The sequence below is a fragment of the Vicia villosa genome, linkage group LG3 (genome assembly GCF_029867415.1).
Source record: "Vicia villosa cultivar HV-30 ecotype Madison, WI linkage group LG3, Vvil1.0, whole genome shotgun sequence".
In the NCBI taxonomy this organism is placed as follows: Eukaryota; Viridiplantae; Streptophyta; class Magnoliopsida; order Fabales; family Fabaceae; genus Vicia; species Vicia villosa.
In genome coordinates, this window is record NC_081182.1 from 44,807,642 (window position 1) to 44,823,482 (window position 15,841).

At 39.1% G+C, this 15,841-nt stretch overlaps 1 pseudogene; it reads left to right on the top strand.

The window, feature by feature from the left end:
- Positions 1-621: 621 nt before the first annotated feature.
- LOC131655585 (uncharacterized) lies at positions 622-2,028 on the top strand (annotated as a pseudogene).
- Positions 2,029-15,841: the final 13,813 nt, after the last annotated feature.

Consider the following 15,841-nt stretch of genomic DNA (forward strand, 5'->3'; position numbering starts at 1 on the left):
ATACACGTAATAAACAAATTAAAGCAATTAGTCCTGGAATATTCTAGTTGATTCCGCAAAAGTAACCTTTAAAAAGGAAACTAGCGCTTGTTTACCATTTTTCTGTGTAAACAAATTGGCACGCCCAGTGGGACTCGTCAATTGCTGTTTGTTTTATATTTGTTAGTGCATTAGTTATGTATGATTCTAAGAAGTGGTCGAAAATTAACTAACATGTCTGAAGTTAATGCAAATGATTCTGACCTTTCTGGAAACCAAGGAGTTGTTCTAACCGGAACAACATCACAAAATGCTGCAAATTCGTCGCCAGTTAGAACAACAAATATTGGTGGATCGACGACAGCAACATTGGTATCATCACCAATGAATGTACAGTCACCGTTTAACCCATTACGACCGTCGTTTCATGTAATGCTACCTCCACCAGGTTTTAACCCTCAGTTTGGAATGCCTACGTCTATGATGCAAGGATTGCACACAAATCCTTCATTATATTCCGACAGCATGATGGCAACAAGCACATCAAATCCAGGGGTTCGACCTATGGGCATAGGTTACAATAACCAGGCTTTACCATCGTTAAGTACTACGTCAATGTTGTCAATTCGACAACAAATAGACGAAAGTAATCATGAAATGGTGAATGCCCTTACTCAACAAATGGGAACTGTTTTTACTCCCATGATAAACAACACGAACCAAAGTTATGAAATATTGGCTAGACAAATGGCCAGAATAGCAGATTTCTTTGGAGCACCCCCACAACCAAACCTTTCGACTCCACAAGGGTCAAATGTTAGAGTAGTTGAAACTCCTAGAAATGGGGAACAAATTGAACAAGAAATCCCTAGAGTAGTACAAAGGCATCAAGATGCTGATCAGGTTCTTAGAAATATCCAGCAAGATGTCAATGTTGGACACAATAATATCTCTAATGTAGTCGAACAAATCTTAGTTCAGAATGGAATAAATGTAGGTTTGCACAGACCAAATTTTGTTTCCCCATTGTCAGAGTACGTAAGGCAGACAGAATTGCCTAGAGGTTGGAAAATTCCAAAATTTACCAAATTTGCTGGTGAGACTGGCGAATCGACAGTCGAACATATTGCTAGGTTCCAGACAGAGGCTGGAGAATTAGCAAACAATGAGAATTTAAAAGTGAAATATTTCCCAAGTTCTTTAACAAAAAATGCCTTTACTTGGTTCACGACCTTACCTCCACAATCTGTATTTTCATGGAGTCAGTTAGAACGATTGTTCCATGAACAGTTTTATATGGGACAGTCGAAGATTAGTTTGAAAGAATTAGCTGGAGTTAGGCGAAAGGGTACAGAAACGGTCGATGACTACCTCAACCGGTTCAGGTTATTGAAAGCTAGATGTTTTACACAAATTCCTGAACATGAGTTAGTCGAAATGGCCGCAGGTGGGTTAGATTATTCCATAAGGAAGAAATTAGATACTCAACATTTAAGGGATATGGCACAACTGGCAGACAGAGTACGCCAGGTCGAAAGGCTAAAAGCTGAAAAAGCCAGAGTTAGTAAATAGCATAAGATAGAAAAGATAGCTTATGTTACTACAAATGAGTTCGACTCTGATAGTGATAGTGAATACGAAGAGGGAGAGGTCAATGTGGCTGAATTAAAGCCGGGACCACCATATATTTGTAAATTACTCAAGCCCTCAAAAGATAAAAATCCGATCGAAAATAAAAATGATAAATTTTCTAGTAAAACGTATTCATTTGATATAACAAAATGTGATGAGATATTTGATTTGTTAGTAACTGATGGGCAAATCATAGTACCCCCAGGACTTAAGAATCCTCCTCTTGAACAAAAGAAAAAAAGAGGATTTTGTAAATTTCATAATTTCCTGGGTCATAAGACTTCTCAATGTGTTCTTTTCAGGGATATGGTGCAGAAAGCTTTGAAAGAAGGAAGGTTACAGTTTGGAGAAAAGCCAAAGTCATCAATGCAAGTGGATACTGACCCCTTGCAAGTCGAAGAGGCTCACTATACTGAGCTTGCTGATGTGATGATGGTCGAAACTACTGATGGTTTCGGCGGAAAGCAAGATGGTGCTACTGATGGCAAAATCTTGAACATGGTCTATCCTGAACCAAACGAGAGCCTTTTGAAATTCCTTGAGAGGTGTCACAACAACAACTCTCAAGTTGGATTATGTCCAAGGTGTGATGCTGTTTTCAATGTTGATGCTGCAAACAAAGTGAGGTTCGACCCTCGTCGAGGCAAGAATCGTCAATTCATGTATACAGGAGAAAACAGTGGTCGAAGGGCTGGAGAGTACAGGAAAAGGTTTGAGAAGCCAAAGACTTTTCGACCTAAGACGGATGTCCCTGAGGACAAGTGTGTGAAACCCATTAACTTCAGAGGAGGTAAGCGTCCAGAATGGCAGATCCAAGGTACTGGAGCAAATGCTGAAGGCTCTTGGACTGATAGTGGGTCTAAGAGGAAAGACTATATATCTCCAAATTACAAAGGAAAGAATCCTATGACTCGAACGCAGTGGAGGCGTTACCAAAGAAGCCATAAGAATGGCCAGGAAAACTCAAAGATGATGCAGGCAGGTTTCTCTCACTACCAGCCGAAACCTTTTCAGAGGAGATTGACTGAAGAGCAGGCCAAAGTGGCAAATGAGAGGTTGGCTGCAGGAATGATCCTGGGAAAGAAACTCATCAAAGAATTAGTTGATGATGATGCTCCGACTCTCAATACAGGAAAAGAGCCTGAGTATTCCCCACTGTCGGATGAAGAGGTCGACGACAATTTTGACATAGAATCAGATGAGTTGTTAATTGACTGTGGAATTGTATCCGTACTTCCAGCAGAGTTCGACAGAATATCTGAGGTGTCTGAAAATGAAGATGATTTTCTTCCAGACGAAAATGTGGAAGAAACACCCGTTTGTTACTATGTAATGGGAAAAGGAGTAGTGGAAGAACAAAAGGCTGTGTTTGAGAGACCAGGTCGAGGAATGATGTATCATTTGAAACCTTTATTCATAAGGGCAAAAGTAGATGGTGTTCCAATAAACAAAATATTTGTCGATGGTGGGGCTGCTGTGAACTTAATGCCCTATTCTTCGCTTCAGAAAGTGGGTAAGTCTGACAAAGATTTAAGGCCCCATAATATGGTGCTGTCTAATTATGAGGGTAAGACAAGTGGAATACTCGGCGTGATTCAGGTGAAATTTGTAACACCCCTCTAATAACCCGCGGCAATTAAATAATTATTAATCAGAGTAAACATGCAAGAGGTGTCACAATTCATAAAATGAAGAAAACACACGTCGGTACATATCATGCATCCACTGAAAACATCTGTAATTATAACTCATTAAGCAAAACATGTTTACACAGCGGAATTAATTCATCAAGTCAACATTCATCAATAATGTATCAGACTTCAAACATCATAAACAAATACAAATAGAGTTATAATCAGAACTCTAAAAACAAAGCGTTCCCAGTGTTACATCTATCAGAGCATGACACCGACACAATACTAAAAACCGACTTATGAGTTAATCCTCACCAAGTCACGCCGCTATCCTCAATCTGAAAAATGACAACAAGTAAGGGTGAGTCTCATCACAGTTAACCAATGTTATTGCATCATAAATAATAACATTTCATAGTTATATCATTCACCCAATTGTTTCATATCCAGACCAAACGTCATTCACACATCCACAGATAAACAGACAAGTCATCATATAACATATATCATCATGCTATAAACAAATCATGCACATGTATGAGACTGACACTATGCATGTGGTACCAAATCATCACCAGTGGAAATCATCCACCGACCGATCTATCGTCATCCAGATACGGCCCTGCCAGCACAAATTCCACACAATGGGAATTCTGCCATTCACTGAAATCCTCTCATCATCTAGGATTCAGTCCTCATCAATGTTTATGAATGCATGTAACATATATATAACATACTTTCATCATCATACTATGAGTAGCATCATCTATACTCATTTCATCATCATCATCATCATTATTAAGCATGTTCATATATACATTCACATCATTCAAATACAATTAAACCATCAGTAAACCAAACTATCACACTATAAGGTTCACTCATCCTCAAACGGCACACAAAACAGGCCTACAGATCGAAAGTTACACATCATTGAACTTTCCAGAAAAATCACAAAACAAAAATTTGCACACACAGCGTCCATACGCGTATCATGATGCCCATACGCATCCATACGCGTATCACTATGTCCCATACGCGTATCATACGCATTTCAACAGGATCGGATTTTGCCTAAAAGCAATCTCATACGCGTACCAGTCCTGCCATACGCGTATCACCAGAATAATTTTCCTCTTTAAAAATTCTCATACGCGTATGAGCATCCTCATACGCTCCTCATACGTAAGTCACCAGCACAGGGTGTTTGGGACAGGGCAGCTGCGTATCATACGCGTATAGCCCCTTGGGAGTGTCCCCCATACGCGTATGACCTCATCCCATACGCGTATGGCACTGTTTCATACGCGAAACACCAGAAAAATTGCCCAGAACCTGCAACTTCGTATCAGTCCAAAACCCATTCGTTTTTACTCATACCAATCCACGATTTTGAGTCTAAAAACCAAACAAATTCACATCTAAACAACATACGAATTCATCCACAACCACAGTATATGATTCTATAATCAATTTCATTCATCATACCCTAAATCTATCAGTTATTAGGGATTCACAGTCCAAATTTCAATGATGAACACATACACAATTTCAGAATATAGAATCAATGGATCCAACCATACTCCTAATCCATACTATCACCTATAATACGATAAAAGAGATTAAATGGAGAGTCTCCCCTTACCTCAGATAAAAGTCTTGGTTCTTGGTCTCTCCCTCTACAGTTCTCCTTCACGCTCCTTGTTCCAACTTCTGTTCTTTCACGTTCTTTCTTCCCAATTCCCAATTATTTTATGAAAAATAATAATATTGAGATTAGTGAAGGTTTTACTAAACCACACCCCCATCTTTACTATTTCCTCATATGGCCCAAATGCCTTAAACCATTATTTACTCATTATTTCCTCAAAATCCCTAATAATTCTAATTATTAATTAAATATTCCAATTTAAATTAATAATAAAATTATACGGGTGTTACAACTCTCCCCCACTAAAAGAGTTTTCGTCCTCGAAAACATACCTCAGGTAAAAAGTTCTGGATAAGAGTCTTTCATCTGACTCTCTAGCTCCCAAGTAACATTTCCTTCAGCTGGTCCTCCCCAAGCTACTCTGACCAAAGCTATTTCCTTGCCCCGCAATTGTTTCAGCCTTCGGTCCTCTATCCTCACAGGTAAAGTCTCAACCGTCAAGTTATCTCTCACCTGTACATCATCTACTTGGATCACATGGGACGGATCTGAAATGTATTTCCTCAACTGGGACACATGAAATACATCATGCAAATTTGCAAGCGTCGGTGGTAAATCTGGAACGGTCCAATAAAACGCGGAGTCAACTTCTTTGACTTCAATGCCCGACCAATACCTGTCATAGGAGTAACTCTCATAAACACATGATCTCCCTCTTGAAACTCAAGTGTTTTCCTCCTCCTGTCATGATAACTCTTCTGACGACTCTGAGAAGCTTTCATCTTCTCTTGAATCATCTTAATCTTCTTTGTAGTCTATTGTACAATTTCTGGACCAATCACAGCACTCTCACCAGATTCGTACCAACACAACGGCGTCCTACATCTCCTACCATACAAAGCCTCAAACGGAGCCATACCGATACTCGAATGAAAACTGTTGTTGTAGGTAAACTCAATCAAAGGCAGATAACTATCCCAAGTACCTCCTTTTTCTAACACACAAGCACGCAACAAATCTTCTAACGACTGAATCGTCCTCTCGGTCTGTCCATCTGTCTGCGGATGATAAGCAGAACTCAATCTCATCTTAGTACCCAAAGCTTTCTGCAAACCTTCCCAGAATTTAGACGTAAACCTCGGATCTCTGTCTGACACGATACTTGAAGGAATACCGTGTAGACTAACTATCTTCTCAATATACAACTGAGCTAGCTTCTCCATCGGATAATCCATTCTTACTGGTATAAATTGTGCAGACTTCTTCAACCTGTCCACCACGACCCAGATAGCTTCACAATTTCTGACAGTTCTCGGCAAACCCGAAACAAAATCCATTGATATGCTATCCCACTTCCACTCAGGAATAAACATCGGTTGCATCAACCCAGATGGTTTCTGATGCTCAATCTTTGACTTCTGGCAAGTCAAACAAGAGTACACAAACTCAGCAATCTCCTTCTTCATTCCAGACCACCAAAACAACTTTTTCAAATCATGGTACATCTTGGTAGCACCAGGATGAATGCTCAATCCACCACGGTGTCCTTCTTCCAAAATACGCCTCCGGAGTTCATCAATATCAGGGACACAAACTCGGTCACCAAACCTCAGTATACCATTCTCGTCGACTCTGAATTCACCACTCTTGCCTTGATTGATCAAAGTCAACTTATCAATCAATCTAACATCAGCTTTCTGACCTTCTCTGATCTCTTCAAGAATACCACTAGTCAGCTTCAGCATACCCAATTTGACACTAGTAGGAGTACCTTCACACACTAAACTCAAGTCTCTGAATTGTTCAATCAAATCCAATTCCTTCACCATTAGCATAGACATATGCAAGGTCTTCCTACTTAATGCATCAGCCACGACGTTTGCCTTACCAGGATGGTAATTCAAACCGAAATCATAATCTTTAAGGAATTCTAACCACCTTCTCTGCCTCATATTCAACTCTTTCTGATCGAAGAGATACTTCAGACTCTTATGATCACTGAATACCTCAAATCTCGAACCATACAAATAGTGTCGCCACAACTTCAAAACAAACACCACAGCTGCCAACTCCAAATCATGAGTCGGATAATTCCTTTCATGCACTTTGAGTTGTCTCGACGCATAAGCGACCACTTGTTGATTCTGCATCAATACACCACCTAAACCCATCAGTGATGCGTCACAATAAATCACAAATGATTCTGTCGGATTCGGCAAAATCAAAATAGGAGCACTAGTCAACCTCCTCTTCAACTCTTGGAATCCTTCTTCACACTTGGCATCCCATATAAAGGCTTGTCCCTTCCTGGTCAGTTTAGTTAACGGTAATGCTGTAACTCGGTGAACTGACTTTTATTTTTGTAAGCAACCAATGTTGCGGTGAGCATGAGTCGCCACCGACTTTTATTTTGTCCAATTTTAGGAAAGGTAAAAAGTACAGAAAAAGACCTTTTAAAAAGAAAACGGGCTCGGGGGGTAAGTTATGAAAAGGGAAGGTGCAAGCACCCTTTTCATCCGTAGTTATCTACGGGCTCTTAACTTGCTTAGCTCATATTGTTTGTTTGTTTAGAAAGAAGCATAAGGACTTTAGCGTAAATGCATAGCCTTAGTTTTTTGAAATGATATTGAAAAGATATTTTTATTGAGCTAGGCAGTTTAAGAGCACTACCCTATTTGACTGGTCTTTTTCTGTAAGTTTTAAAGTTCCCAGGACTATCCATACTATATAGGAGTAGGTAGTCCTTGTTATATTGGACGTGCGGGTCATCGAAGGGTCATCGAGGTCGTTTGAAGGCAACAGGTAGAGGTATCTTTAGCAAATTCGAAGGGACGGTCATCGTTTCGTAGGCAACCATTCGAGGGACTAGATCATATCATCGTAGGCAACATCGTGGGTCATCAAGGGACTTATGATCTTTGCGATGATTTTAATCGAGGGACTTTGCTAATGGATACCTCTACATTTCGAGGGACATGACCTTTTTTTTTTTTATTATCGAAGGCAACCAAGAGGGGCGTACCCTAGAGGTGAGTGAGTGCGATGTGTGTTAGTTTCAGATATGTTATCTTGATTTTAAGGTTAGCTAACGTTCAATTAATCTTGCCATGCACATCCTAATTACTAACAGTTAAATATGTACAGAAAATAAAGTGCGGAATGTAAAGTTCCTACGCTATTACAGGGCTTCGGGATGGGGGATACATAACCAAAAAATCGAGGGAGTGCGGAAAATAAAAGTCCTAGTTAAAGCTATTACAACCCTTAGCAGTTACATAAGAAAAATATGTGGGAATAAAATGGTGAATACACAAAGCTAGCAAATCTCCATGATAGTCCAAAAGCTCAAAGTGTAGTACCTCACAACCAAAATAAAAGGTTAGTAATATCATATGAGAAAATAGCAAAGTTATAAGAAATTATATAAAAAAATAACTAACCAAAAAACATCTAAATAAAGTCTAAATTAAATTTATAAAAAAAAGTAAGCATTTAATTATAAAAAAAAATGTTTCTTTTCCCTTTTTTATCAAATAAAACTAAACCTAAGTCACTATATTATTCACGTACAGTAGATGTGAGTTTAGTCTTCTTATGTTACAATTATGTACTAACACATATTTTAACCACACACAAAAGAAACTATCATAAGTATACAAGGAACAATGCATGTAAATAAATAAGAAGCAAGGAAATTGAAATCGATGAAGGGTTGAAACCTGGTGTTTGTTATACTACTTTACTTTGACTTTTTCAAAATGACATAGCCAATACCACCCAGCACTTGACAAGTGTCCATTAGTGAAAAATAACAATAACTAGAACATGTATTAACCAAAGGACATAACAGATCGGTTTCTTTGCACACTTATGTCTGTTCTTCTTTACCTTTCCTTTCACTATTGTTTCAAACAAAAATAGACTACAAGTCTCAAACATAAAAACCATATAAATGAGCATCTAGCCATGAATAGAGAAGAAATACCGGAACACGAACGAGGACGCCGCAGAATGAAGAGAAGCAAGTTCTCTGGTGGTTGATCGGCGGCGCGGTTGAGATCCGACACGGGAGGGCATTCGTGGTCGGCGGAGGTGTGGTCGGATCGGATCCGTGCGTGTGGTTGGTGACGGTGATGTCACGCTGCTGTGCGGGATCAGATCTGGGCAGCGGCGGTGTTATGCTGTTGATAGAGCTTCGCGGTCATCGGCACGATGGTAGTTGTGAATCTGGCTCAGCCTTTTTCCTGCAAACAAGAAGAAAGAACAAAATTCTTAGCAACCACTTTGTTAATTTCTCGTATCTGTTTCGAATTCTTGCTGAGGTTGTTGTTTATAGTGATGATTGAAATGTATTCATGGAGAGTTTTTGTTAGGATTTTTGAATGTACTGTACGAAGAAATATTTTTTAATGAACAATTGAAATGTGAGTATAGTTATGGAGAAGGTTATCATGAAGATGATGGTGATGTTATTTAAAAAGAACAAGAATTATGAGGATTAGTTTTTATATGGAAAAGGTTTATGTGAAATTTTTATGGTAAAAGGTGGAATCTTATGTTATCGTATTTACAGTAAAAAGGAATTGTAAAAAAAACGTGACACATGGTACGTGTGGGAATTATATAGAGTGAGAATTAGTTAGAAACATCATAGACAATCATAAGATAATTGTCATCATACGACAAACAATAAATAAAATAAAGTTGAAAAAGATTTAAAATAAAAAAGGGCCTCATGTGTTAATCATCGGCCAAGAACATCGTAAAATCATTTTGAAAAATGAAGGCCTCAGGTGTCATCATTGGCCAAAATAATTTTTAAAAAGGTTTTTGAAAGAGTATGCAAAAAAAAAAGTTTTATGAAATTATGAATGAGAGAGTTAGAAATTGTGAGAAAATATGGGTGATTGTTGATTGGGAGAGAATGAGAGTTGTTAGAAAATTGTTAGTGAGAAAGGAAGGGTGTGGAGTGCTCTATTTATAGACTGAGAATTAGGTTAAAACCACTCCTAAAAAGGAAATGATCCAACCCAAAGGCCCATGGACCTTCTTGATCCACAACATTAAGAACCTGGTCGTACTTGTGTCCAGGTGCGTCCAGGTGCAAAAAAGATTAAAAAAAGTTTAAAAAGATGGAAATGCACCAAGCGGGAATTGAACCCGTGACCTTGTATCTGCAAACTTTACTTCCTTACCAATTGTGCTATATTATTTATTTGAAATAAAAAGCCAATTGAAAGTGTATGAAGTATCGGCCAGCATTTTCTATTTATTAAAATATAAGCAATTTTAAGAGTAAACTACTATATTTTAAAATAGAATTTGAATCGAATATTTATAAAATTCAGGATGTAAATGAACCCAAGATTTTATAAAATCCAATTTTGAAAATAAGTTTAAAAATTTTTGTCACTAAAAAGTGTGGGCAAATTTTGGGGTATGACAAATGCTAACTTTGAAAATCCTTCAATGAACTTTCTGTAGTAACCCGCAAGACCAAGAAAACTACGAATCTCCGACACTGACTTCGGGGCTTCCCACTGAGACACAGCTTCTATCTTTGTAGGGTCAACAGCAATACCATTCTTAGAAATCACATGCCCAAGAAAACTGACTTCCTCTAACCAGAATTCACACTTCGATAGTTTGGCAAAAAGTTGCTTCTCTTTTAACAGTCCCAATACCGTTCTGAGATGCTCCGCATGTTCTTCCTCATTCTTAGAATATATCAGGATGTCATCTATAAATACTACTACGAACTTGTCGAGATACGGATGGAAGATCCTGTTCATATACTCCATAAAAACACCAGGTGCATTAGTAACTCCAAACGGCATCACAGAATACTCATAATGTCCATACCTCGTTCTAAAAGCAGTCTTCTGAATATCGTCATCTTTCACACGTATCTGATGATACCCAGACCTCAGATCAATCTTACTAAACACACGTGCTCCAACCAACTGGTCCATCAAATCATCAATCCTCGACAATGGATACTGATTCTTGATAGTGACCTTGTTCAATTGTCTGTAATCTACACACAGCCTCATTGAACCCTCTTTCTTCTTTACCAGTAACACAGGCGCACCCCATGGCGAAACACTAGGACGAATAAATTTCTTCTCAAGCAATTCCTCTAACTGCTTCTTCAGTTCAGCCAATTCAGACGGCGACATACAGTACGGTGCCATCGACACTGGACTAGTTCCCGGAACCAAATCAATAGAAAACTCCACTTCTCTTTCCGGTGGCAATTCGTTCACTTCTTCTGGAAAAACTTCTGGAAATTCACATACCACAGGTAACTCGCTACCCGTCACTTTTTCTTTCACATCCATCAATGCGAACAACATAAACACTGTTGCACCATCCCCGATAGCCTCATTCACTTGTCTAGCTGTCATTTCCAGATTATCAGTACTAACCTCTTCGGGAAAAATTACCGTCTTCGCAAAACAGTTGATATGAACACGGTTGAATTCCAACCAGTTCATTCCCAGGATTACATCGAGTTGCTTCAACGGAAGGCACACTAAGTCCATCCCGAATTCTCTACCAAAAATGTCAACCGGACAATTCAGGCATGCAGACGAAGTAGTTACTGAACCCGACGCAGGAGTGTCAATAACCATACTTCCATTTATGTCAGATATTTCAAGATTCAACCTCATAGCACAATCCAAAGAAATAAAAGAATGAGTTGCTCCAGTATCAATAATTGCAACTAAAGATGTGCCATGAATGAAACACGTACCTTTAATCAACCTGTCATCTGGAGTAGTCTCTGACCCGGTCAAAGCAAAAACCTTTCCTCCTGATTGGTTCTTCTTCGGCTTAGGACAATTCGGACTGATGTGACCCTCTTCACCACAGTTATAACAAGTCACAACCCTCTTCTTGCAATCAGCAACAATATGACCCACTTGGTCGCACTTGTAACATTTCTTCTGATCAGGCTTGCACTCATTCCTACGATGTCCCATCTCGCCACAATTGTAACATCTGATACGAGCATTGGAATCTCCCCCACTGGGTTTCTTCCAATCAGCAGCTTTGCCTCTACCATATGGCTTACCTCTATCCATATGTTTCTTTCCTTTCTTGTCAACCAACTCGCGAGAGTGAGATGACTTCATCTTGATGTTATCTTCCTCAAAGATTCTACTACAATCTACAAGGTCAACAAATCTCCGGATTCTCTGGTACCTGATACCTTGCTTGATCTCATCACGAAGACCATTCTCAAATTTGACACATTTCGAGAACTCACTGGCTTCATCCTCATTGTAGTGCACATAGTACCTTGTCAGTTCCACAACTTGGCCGCATACTCTGGTACCGACATATTGCCTTGAACCAGTGCCAGAAATTCAACTTCCTTTCTGCCCCTGACATCTTCAGGAAAATACCTCCTCAGGAATTCCCTTCTAAATACAGCCCAAGTAATTGCTGTACCATCAGCATCCAGTTCAGCTCTGGTTGTCATCCACCAGTCATCAGCCTCCTCAGATAACATATGAGTACCATATCTCACCTTGAGATCCTCAACACAGTCAATGACTCTGAAAATCCTCTCGATCTCCTTAAGCCATTTCTGAGCACCCTCGGGATCATGCGTGCCCTTGAACAATGGAGGATTGTTCCTCTGAAAATTCCCCAACTGTATTTCAGCACCAATCCCAGCCCCTATAGCATTTCCTCCAAGCACACCAGCAATCATGCCCAGAGCCTCAGCGATAGCATCATCGTTTCTTCCTCCTCTTCCAGCCATTGTTCTGCTTACACAACAATCCAGTCAGAACAAAAGTATCGACAAATAACTCGTATTAGTCGCATACACAGAAAGACTGACACTAAGACTCTGGTCACAACGACCGACTATGCTCTGATACCACTATTGTAACACCCCTCTAATAACCCGCGGCAATTAAATAATTATTAATCAGAGTAAACATGCAAGAGGTGTCACAATTCATAAAATGAAGAAAACACACGTCGGTACATATCATGCATCCACTGAAAACATCTGTAATTATAACTCATTAAGCAAAACATGTTTACACAGCGGAATTAATTCATCAAGTCAACATTCATCAACAATGTATCAGACTTCAAACATCATAAACAAATACAAATAGATTTATAATCAGAACTCTAAAAACAAAGCGTTCCCAGTGTTACATCTATCAGAGCATGACACCGACACAATACTAAAAACCGACTTATGAGCTAATCCTCACCAAGTCACGCCGCTATCCTCAATCTGAAAAATGACAACAAGTAAGGGTGAGTCTCATCACAGTTAACCAATGTTATTGCATCATAAATAATAACATTTCATAGTTATATCATTCACCCAGTTGTTTCATATCCAGACCAAACGTCATTCACACATCCGCAGATAAACAGACAAGTCATCATATAACATATATCATCATGCTATAAACAAATCATGCACATGTATGAGAATGACACTATGCATGTGGTACCAAATCATCACCAGTGGAAATCATCCACCGACCGATCTATCGTCATCCAGATACGGCCCTGCCAGCACAAATTCCACACAATGGGAATTCTGCCATTCACTGAAATCCTCTCATCATCTAGGATTCAGTCATCATCAATGTTTATGAATGCATGTAACATATATATAACATACTTTCATCATCATACTATGAGTAGCATCATTTATACTCATTTCATCATCATTATCATCATTATTAAGCATGTTCATATATACATTCACATCATTCAAATACAATTAAACCATCAGTAAACCAAACTATCACACTATAAGGTTCACTCATCCTCAAACGACACACAAAACAGGCCTACAGATCGAAAGTTACACATCATTGAACTTTCCAGAAAAATCACAAAACAGAAATTTGCACACACAGCGTCCATACGCGTATCATGATGCCCATACGCATCCATACGCGTATCACTATGTCCCATACGCGTATCATACGCATTTCAACAGGATCGGATTTTGCCTAAAAGCAATCTCATACGCGTACCAGTCCTGCCATACGCGTATCACCAGAATAATTTTCCTCTTTAAAAATTCTCATACGCGTATGAGCATCCTCATACGCTCCTCATACGCAAGTCACCAGCACAGGGTATTTGGGACAGGGCAGTTGCGTATCATACGCGTATAGCCCCTTGGGAGTGTCCCCCATACGCGTATGACCTCATCCCATACGCGTATGGCACTGTTTCATACGCGAAACACCAGAAAAATTGCCCAGAACCTGCAACTTCGTATCAGTCCAAAACCCATTCGTTTTTACTCATACCAATCCACGATTTTGAGTCTAAAAACCAGAAAAATTCACATCTAAACAGCATACGAATTCATCCACAACCACAGTATATGATTCTATAATCAATTTCATTCATCATACCCTAAATCTATCAGTTATTAGGGATTCACAGTCCAAATTTCAATGATGAACACATACACAATTTCAGAATATAGAATCAATGGATCCAACCATACTCCTAATCCATACTATCACCTATAATACGATAAGAGAGATTAAATGGAGAGTCTCCCCTTACCTCAGATAAAAGTCTTGGTTCTTGGTCTCTCCCTCTACAGTTCTCCTTCACGCTCCTTGTTCCAACTTCTGTTCTTTCACGTTCTGCTCTTAGTGAAAGTTTTACTAAACCACACCCCCATCTTTACTATTTCCTCATATGGCCCAAATGCCTTAAACCATTATTTATTCATTATTTCCTCAAAATCCCTAATAATTCTAATTATTAATTAAATATTCCAATTTAAATTAATAATAAAATTATACGGGTGTTACAAAATTAGCTGTTGGTTCGACTGTCAGGTCAACCATCTTTATGGTGATTGCATCTCAAGCCAATTTCAAGTTACTTCTAGGTCGAGAATGGATCCATGGTATAGGGGCAGTTCCCTCTACTTTGCATCAGCGTGTGGCCATTTGGAGGCCAGATGGTATAGTGGAGAATGTTGAAGCTGACCAAAGCTATTACAAAACTGAGAGTGGTCGCAAGCATTTCGACCAGCATCTGGAAAATGTAGCCCCTTGCTACAAAGCAGAAGAGGTGTATTCTTCTGATGAAAGTGTGTCTAAGTATTTGAACTTAGACCCAAATTATGGTTTCATTTGGAATAAGGAAGATCCCAATGAACCATTAAATCATGTAAGTCCTCCTGAACAGGGGACAACAGTCAAAGATGATGACCACTGAGTCAGAATACCTGGCTCGAATAACGGCTTATTTGGCCGAGAACAAGGAAAAAACGACTTTAGAAGCCGAATTAGAGAAAAATATGGCCATTGAGGCCATGATGGTAAAAAATGCAAACAATCAGGAAGTCAATCACCAGGTCGAAAGGTTTGATGGGATATACGATGACGAACCTTTAGGCTTTGAAATGGATCCATTAGGATCGGTAAAAAGAATGCAAGCTCAAGATCCTCTTGAGGAAGTTGACTTAGGTGACGGAGTCACTAAAAGACCTACTTATGTAAGTACAAAACTTACAAGTGACCTAAAGACCAAGTTGGTTCGACTGTTGAAAGAATATAAGGATTGTTTTGCATGGGATTACAATGAAATGCCTGGTTTAAGTCGAAGTGTGGTCGAACATCAATTACCTTTAAACCCAGGAAAGAAACCTATCAAGCAACTCCCTAGAAGATTTGCGCCAGAGGTTATGGAAAAAATCAAAGTAGAAATTGAAAGATTGCTGAAAAGCAAGTTTATTCGAACTGCGAGGTATGTCGAATGGTTAGCTAATATAATGCCTGTAATAAAGAAAAATGGTAGCCTTCGTATATGCATAGATTTCAGAGATTTAAATAAGGTTACCCCTAAAGATGAATATCCCATGCCTGTTGCTGAAATGTTAGTCGATTCCGCAGCCGGATTTGAATATCTCAGTTTATTAGAT